The sequence below is a fragment of the Ornithorhynchus anatinus genome, chromosome 17, assembly GCF_004115215.2.
Source record: "Ornithorhynchus anatinus isolate Pmale09 chromosome 17, mOrnAna1.pri.v4, whole genome shotgun sequence".
Classification (NCBI taxonomy): Eukaryota; Metazoa; Chordata; class Mammalia; order Monotremata; family Ornithorhynchidae; genus Ornithorhynchus; species Ornithorhynchus anatinus.
Window position 1 is genome coordinate 41,501,864 of NC_041744.1, and position 8,691 is coordinate 41,510,554.

The window sequence follows — 8,691 nt, forward strand, 5'->3', positions numbered from 1 at the left end:
TCTCAATCCCCATTTTACAAATGAGATAACTGAAGCCCAGAGAAGTGAAGGGATTTGTCCTAGGTCACACAACAGACAAATGAGAGATCTGGGACTAGAACTCATTATCTTCTGACTCCCAGGCCTGTGCTCTCTCCACTACACCATGCTGCTTCTTTCATACCATGCTGCTTCTACAATGATACTGACTTTCGATTTGTTATATTATCTCAAATTCAGTATTAGCTCTATCTACTTGTCAATACAGGGGGAAATAAGTGACTTTTTTAAATAAAGAGAAATAAAAATAAAGGAGCATACCTTCGTTCAGAAGGTTCATTAGCTAATTGGCTTTAAGGTCTCAGTAATATCATCTGGGACCATGGCAGAGACCATTTAGAAAATGGTTCTTTGTGGTCAGCAAGAATAAATTTACTGATGATGAATTATGTCATGACTTGGCTTCTCCTAAGGGAATCTCCCCACTTACTGTTACCAGAAAGATTCTAGCCAGAGCCCTTTAGAACAGAACTCTGTAGAATGCATTCCACTCTGAGCTTTTGTACACCTCATTATGACTTTAGACCAAACTGCAACTCAGCAGACATCATCTCTGTGGTTCAGAAGATAGGCCTGGTGGTGTACAGAAGCAGCATGGTGTAGTGGTGTAGTGCGTAGAGATGATAGATGAAGCCATGGGAGCAAATGAGTTCACCAAGGAGTGAGTGTTCATAGTCTCTTGTGCCCACCGGCTCATAATCTAAATGTAAAGTTGGGGAGAAACCACAGCACTTACTGGTTTTTTTGGTTATTGCTTTCACTTTGTGCATTTATCCTTGTCCTTGTGTCAGACATTTAAGGACAGATGGGGCAATAAAAACAGAAGAATAATATAAAAAACAAGGACAAGGATAAATACACAAAATGAAAGCAACAACAAAAAAAACCAGTAAGTGCTGTGGTTAGAGGAGCAGTTTCCTGCTCCTCCCAGCTCAGAGTCCAACAGTCGCAGCTGCAGACACAGTGACCACCACAGCTATATCAGCCACCCTGACCTTTCCGGCATACACTATGTTTGTGGTAACATGCAGTGCTACTGCTTCAGTCCTTCCTGCTGTGTTGGTGCAAGGCAGCTTATGCCTGCATTCAGGAAACTCAATATCACCTTGGGGCTTTTGTTCCCAACATAGCTTTGTGCCCCAGCCTGGGTCAGGACCTTATTGTGAAGCCCTGGATGCTTCTCACATGTGTAAAGGGATTATATAATTTCAATCCAGCAATCCACCCCAGGAATCTCAGGATTTGTTAGCTGTAACCATCCCTGCTTGAGGACAGATGGCTGGGGACTCAGAAATACATTGGAAAATTCCAGAGGTTCGGATCGGGAGAGTCCTGGCTGATGCAGGTGGTAGCAAACCTTAGTGCAGTGATCGTGAGCCTTTGTTATTTTCGTTTGTTTTTTGTTTTTGTTTGTTTTGTTTTTTCATGCTCTTTGATAAGTGCTTACTGTGTTCCAGGCACTGTACTAAGCACTGGTTTAGATACAAGGTAATTAAGTTGGACACAGTCCATGTTCCACATGGGGTTTACAGTCTTAATCCCCATTTTACAGATGAGGTGACTGAGGCACAGAGAGGTTAAATGACTTTACAAGAACACACATCAAACATGTGGTGGAGCCTGGAACCCATTCTCTTCTTATCCATTCTCTTGCTGCACTAAACACCAGCTTGCACTCCTCATTCCTTGCAAACTAACCCACCTACTCTAACTCATTCTCATCTCATCTGCCATATTTTTGCTCACAACAACCACACACTTCTGTACTCATGACCGCCCAAACTATTATCTATGTATTGTGCATACACTATTACTTTAGCGGTAACATATATATATTTCCATTTCCTTGCTATACTATCCCAAGAGCTTCTTAAATTGCTCTGCACGCAGTAAGGACATAATAAATGAAATTGATTTTTGATTGATCTATCATCCACAGGGTATCATTAGGTCCTCGGGATATAAATGTGGCCTTCATGTGATCATATCCCCTATCTGTAATTTTTTTAATGTCTGGCTTCCCCTCTAGACCGTAAACTCTTTTTGATCAGGGATTATGTCTACCAACTCCTACTGCAAACTACAGGATGCATGCAGTGTCATACTGTACTTTCCCAGTGTTTAGTACAGTGCGCTGCACACATTAAGCACTTAATAAACACCATTGATTAATTGATTGGTTTTGAGTTTCTCTTAAAGGAGATGAGCCATGCAACAGCATATTGTACGTGCTGAGGAGATTAGAGTCTGGAGGCAGGGAGATTGGTGAAAAGTCTGCTGCAAATACACTAGGTGGGAGATGATGTGAGTCTCTGGGTGGGTGATAGACATCTGGCTGTTTCCTGGAAATGCTGTGGAGAAAAATCCCATTAGACTTTAAAACTTTTAAGGGCACAGATCCTATCTTTAACCTTTGAAATCCCAAAGCCATTGTGATAATTCTCTACTCAATAAATACTTCTGGTTTTGAGATTTATGCTAATTCTGATACCAGGCTCTATACTAGGAGAGGCTGAAATGTAATATTTAATAGAAATGATGAATAAATTAATTGATGAGTTCAGTACCACAAAGCAAACATCCAGTAGTTTATTTCACCCTGAGACTGTATTCCTCAGGTTCAGATCTATGAGCATGACAACATCTGAGCAGATGAAGCTGGGAAGGTGTGAGCGGTAGGGAGAAGATGGTGGTGACATCAACAACTGTCAGTCACGGAGAGAGTCCATGATCACCCTTAAATCATCTGTCCTCATGGTAAAAATATTTTAATATTTACATGTTTTGCTTTAAATAGGATGACATTTCTGACACTCCTGGGAAAAATAATATTTTCCTAGAAATGTCATTGCCTTTCCTTCTGACTAAGGATTTTGTGCAAATCAGTTTCATGTCACAGTTTATTTTCTTCTAAAATTCCTAATTTTAGAAGGGCTGAATAGGATGTATTTTGAAAAGTTTAAATTGAAGTCATAATCTGAACTGCTGAACTCCAATGGTGAAGCAGAGTTTCCTACATTCCTACTGTCTATAAAACTGTAGACTATTGGCATAGTTTACAGATGAAGTATAATGATGCCTGTTCCTGTCTGTCATCTTTTAGTTTTCTGTTTTGACACTTTTCTCCAGAGTTAAGTGAAGAATTAAGGCCCTCTTTCTGGAAAAAAGGTAAGATGTTTTACTTATTCAGTTGAAAGTCATGCTGTTTTGCTTAGCAGACATAGAAGAGGAGAGTTCCTTGGAGAAAACTCTTGGGAGCAGAATTGCATTTTGCAGGCTGGAAATAGTTTGGAAATATATTATGCTTCCATTTTCAGTACAACTGTGTTGGTTTACCTTTGTGATAGCTGATATAGAAATATTTCTCTCCCTTTAAGTAATGTGAATGTAGATCTGAAAAAAACTGTATTTGTTAGATGTTACTATCATTGGAGTCTATATGTATATAATCAGATCAGACCCAGTCCCTTCCCTACAGGGAATAATGGAGAGAGAAAACAAATATTTCATCCCCATTTCAAAGATGAGGAAACTCAGCCACAGAGCAGCTTGTGTGTCTTTGACTTCTCCAAGATCACACCTCAGACAAGTGTCAAAACCTGAACTAGAACCTACATCTCTTGATTCTCAGCCCCATGATGTCTGGGCCACATAGTTTCTCACAATGGTTCTTCAATTGGTGTAATAACTAGAAGTAATGGGTGAATAATATTACCGTTGGCTAGAATTAGAGAGAGTTGTATGCATTTTAGTAAATCATGGGGCTGGTTCAGAAACCTCGATGTGACCCCATCAGACAGACATGCACCTCCAATTGATAATAGTCCTCATCCCAGAGATTTCCTCAACTGGGCCTCACACTTTTGCTGACTACATCTACACTTTGATTTGTCTTCTATCTGTCTCTGTCCAAATCTGAGGCATGGGGTATCAGAGCTGAGGAACAGTGAATGTCTTTGAACCTGTTGTGGATTCATCCCCACCTGGTGACCTCCCAATCTCTTGCTATTCTGGCAAGAGATTCTGAAAAGAATCTCCCTATATTTTACCTTTGACTGTGAAGAAAAATCTTAAAAACTGGTGTATTTAAATCCAATCATCCTGGTGAAAAAGGAAAAAAAATTAGGTTGGAGGGACCAAAAACACTTTTAAGGTCACATGAGTGCCATTTCAGAACTCCAAAAATGGAATCTAGAAAATGGTACCTGAAACTCTGAATGCCCCTTGCTGCTCTAACAACCCTCCCTTGTCCTCTTTGGTAGGAACAAACCTGCTATTGTCATGGGCCACTGAGTCCATCCAATACCTTGGGGTTGTCTCATACTAACATGGCATATCCCACAGACTTTGCAAAAATATGGTGATATTTTTCCCCAACCAAAGTCATAAGTTTTTCACCAAAACTTCTGGAAGTCTGTTGGGAAGTGTAGCTTCCCACTACTCTTTCCAGAATAGTCTCTGAGCCAGGTATTTCAACAAAACTCCAAACCACCTTCTGGGGGGAAATAGCAAGATGAGATTGTATAAGAATGACTGCAACTCAGGTGGAACGAAGGGAGGGAAGAAAAAAAGTATGGAGCAGATCAAAGAAAGCTGGCCTGGACAGAGAAACAACAACAGCAGGATCCACAGATGATCCACAGAAGATGATGCAATTGTGTGTTGAGGCCAGAGATCTTTGTGGGAGGATGAATGGAAACAAAGGAGGTGTTCATTTGAAACAGGGCATAATGTAGTGTTTGAGGTGTAGAGGAAGAGTCACAAACAGAAGCAGAGAGATTTTGACCATTTAACATAAGAATGAATGCACAGTGGCTCCCTCTCTCTGCCTCTCACACATAAGCACACACACACACACACACACACCTGAATAACAGGGCCAGGGACATCACTCCTGAATAAAGGGGCAACTAAAACTTAGGGACATCCCTGCCCAATCACCCTCTCTGGTGAAGAATTCAGGTCCCTTCCCCTAGGGGTCTTTCTTGAACACCTCCCAAGAAGCCTGGTACCATGGGAATAACACATAGCCACACCTGCTCACAAATAGCATGGCTTATTGTTTCTGTGCAGGATCCCCAAATTACCCAAGCCAGTTTCACAGACCGCCGCCTGCACCAGACAACACAATCCACCTCCCATCTCCAATATCTGGGAATCTCTAAAGCTCAGTTCTGGTCCCATTCTATTTTCCATCCAATCACACTCCCTTGGAAAACTGCAGGGGCTAAAATCAGCACAGTAAATGAGGTTTCCCCAGAATAATCCCTTTTTTGTCAAATTTGTTAAGTGATTTCCATCTGCCAAGCACTGTACTAAAGTACTAGGCTAGGTAAGACATTAGCAGATCTGACAGAGATCCTAAATTGGAGCTCCTGTCTAAGGAGAGGGAAATCAGATTTTAGATATGAGAAAATTGAAACTGAGAGAAGTTAAGTGATTTGTCCAAGGTCACAGTGATGGACAAGTGATGGAGCCAGGATCCCTGCAGATTATCCTATTTAGATGCCGTGGTAAATAAGGAAAGGGATTGCGGCAGTTGACTGTGGTAATCATTCCAGTAGCAATCATTATCATCATCAGTAGCATTTATTGAGGATCTACTGTGTTCAGAAGGATAAAGTAAGGGTCTGGGAATGTAGAATTAAAAGATCCTGGGAACTATCTTTTTTCAAGGCATCTACAATCTCATGGGTATGACAGTGGCATCTGTTGCCAAAGCTATGGGTTCTGTTATTGACTATTCCTCATGGGAAACCTTCTAAACCCAGCTTGTGGAGCTGGATGAATCATTCCCCAAGATGTCATCCCTCCAGGAGGTTTCTGGTTCTGGGCCAGTTTGACACCAGAATCTTTCCATCTTTCAATAAAGGAGTTTGTTGAGAAAGTCCTGATGTTTTTTTCAGGGCTAAGGTGAATATCCAGGCCTGGAGCCTAAACCAGAATCCAAAGAAAAGCCATTCAATATCTGTAGGACCAGTCTCCTTCTGCTAAATAACCACTTAACTCTGACGCTGTGATATGACACAAAATACAAATTAGACTATTGAGTTATAAAATACTCCATTTAGTTGATTTTAGTTTTTCTAATGTATGCCATTTTAAAATGTAAAATGGAAAAACAGAACTCCTCATTTTCTCATGCAAACCCTGTCCTCCCCCTTACTTTCCCAATATTGTAGACAGCACCACCCTCCTCCCTGTCTCACATACCTGCAACCTTGGCATTATTCTCGACTCATTCATTCATTAATTTATTCAATCAATCGTATTTATTGAGCGCTTACTTTGTGCAGAGCACTGTACTAGCACTTAGAAAGTACAATTCAGCAACAGAGACAATTCCTGCCCACAATTGGCTCACAGTCTAGAAAGGGGGAGATGGACATCAAAACAAATAAACAGGCATCAATAGCACGGGGCAGAGAAGGGGGAAGAGCAAAGGAGTGGCTCAACACAGCATCCCAGACTTACAGTGGGGCCCACCTGTATCCGGAGAATTCAGTGTTGCCCAGCCATGCCCACTGTCCCTGGATTGTGTTATATTTGTACCCGATCCAGTAATACTCATCTGCTGGTCTTATCCTAGTGAGCCAGTCCTGTGGAGTCAATGGAAACATCCGGAGCCCTAACAATCTCTCAGCCAACACTGACCCCCAGGCTGCCCTCCCAGCCCAGACGTGACAACCAGCTCAGAGCTCTGCCAGAAGGACACCACCTCAAACTTCTCCCCAGATTCCCATTTTGGGGAGGATAAAGGTTCTCAGGTTCATAACCAGAATGCAGTTGGATGCCATACAGCAATCCCAGGTGGTTCAGTAAATATGGGGTGGGAATTTGGGCCCTGAGGTCTACCCCATTCTCACCTCTTCAGACTCATTCTCCAAGACCAAGAGCCAGGATTTCCTGTTGGCACAGTCTGTGACACCAGCCTCCCAGCTGTGCTTTTGTCCTGAGAAGTAGTAACACCTGCTGCTGTTCAGCCACCCCCCCAAGGGGCAGAGCTCACAAACTGTGCCTGGGCAAGAACAAGGACAAAGACAGACGTTTGGGATGGCATAACTTCCCATGACTTTGGTTCCTACAGCAAAAACCAATAAATTGCACCCATGTGCCCGGGATTGGTCTCCTGCTTCCTGTTTTTACAGCCTATTATCAGTCTCCATAAATATATCCCACTATTTTTAGCCCTAAATCTAAGAGGTAATCATTGAAATAATTTTGCGATTATACAAATCATGTGCTGAATGCTCCAACATTAGAAAAGTTGCCCTTATGATTATTCCTTGAACTTAGGGCTAACCTCATTTCTGTTTCCCCACTGTAGATTGGATTCCCCATATCTTACATAGAATAGGAAGAATCCTACAAAGCCATCAGCAAAGAATAGGCAGCGGCAGGTGGAGAGATATAGAGCTAGGTGGAACACAGCAGAGGATCCCAGAATTAATGAAAAACATAAGTTCCATGGGTCTTGAGTTTCTGCTCTCCACCTGGTGCATCTTCCTCAGGGAATGAGCCTATAGGGTGTGAGGCAAATCCGTTGGAGCAGCAGGGCTCTGTCTGTCCTTGTCTTTGCCCCTCTCATTCATTCTATTGTATTTATTGAGCACTTACCGTGTGCAGAGCACTGTACTAAGCACTTGGAAAGTACAATTCAGCAACAGAGACAATCCCTACCCAACAATGGGCTCACAGTCTAGAAGGGGGGAGACAGACATCAAAACAAAACAAGTAAACAGGCATCAATAGCATCAATATAAATAAATAGAATTATACATATATACACATCATTAATAAAATTAATAGAATAATAAATGTGTACATATATACACAAATGCTGTGGGGCAGGGAGGGGGGTAGAACAAAGGGAGAAAGTTGGGGCAATGGGGAAGGGAGGAGGAGCAGAGGAAAAGGGGGGACTAGTCTGGGAAGTCTTCCTGGAAGAGGTGAGCTTTCAGTAGGGCTTTGAAGAGGGGAAGTGCGCTAGTTTGGCGGATGTGAGCATCCCCCAGCTCAGCTTCCTTACTCTCACACCTCCCTGATCCAACCTCCCACATCCTCCCCATCCGTGGTTTCTCCAAAGACCTGGCTAGGTAAGGCTGAGATATTTTCAATGGAAAGCCTTTCTGAAAAATGTTTCCTCAGCTTCAAGGAAAATCCTGCAAGGCTATCATCATTTTAGTTTTCCCATTCTTAGACCAGCAATTGTGATTTCTGGGCAGGTCCTCATTTGCCTTTCACAGTTTCTCCTCACCCTCTTGGCCAATGCACAGTTCCTCCATCAGGGCTTCAAATCTTGTTGAGCTCTTATTCCCAGGACCATCTCCACAGGCCATGTTCTCTGTCACTGAGTTCCAGCTTTCCTGACATTTGTTGACTGCATAGAAAATAGAGGAGAGATTTAGACTTAAAGAGAAATTGAAGCAGTGTGCCTTAGTGAAGCAGCATGGCCTAGTAGATAGATCACTGGCCAGGGAATCAGAAGGACCTGAGTCCTAATCACAGCTCCACCACTTGTCTGCTGTGTGACCTTGGGCAAAAGAGGTCAGCTGCTGCCTATTCATTTATGGTGAGCAGTTTGGTCCTCCCTGAGACCTAGGGGGACAATGAATGTTGGATGCCAGATTTATGAGGTTTGGCATATGCAAA

General features: G+C 42.5%; 1 long non-coding RNA gene across 1 annotated transcript; it reads left to right on the forward strand.

Moving 5' to 3' along the window:
• The first annotated feature begins 2,351 nt into the window (after positions 1-2,351).
• Positions 2,352-7,151, forward strand: LOC114817973. The gene is made up of 3 exons (XR_003765801.2): positions 2,352-2,796; positions 3,143-3,207; positions 6,629-7,151. It is a non-coding gene; the product is annotated as an uncharacterized LOC114817973 (long non-coding RNA).
• The last annotated feature ends 1,540 nt before the right edge of the window (positions 7,152-8,691 follow it).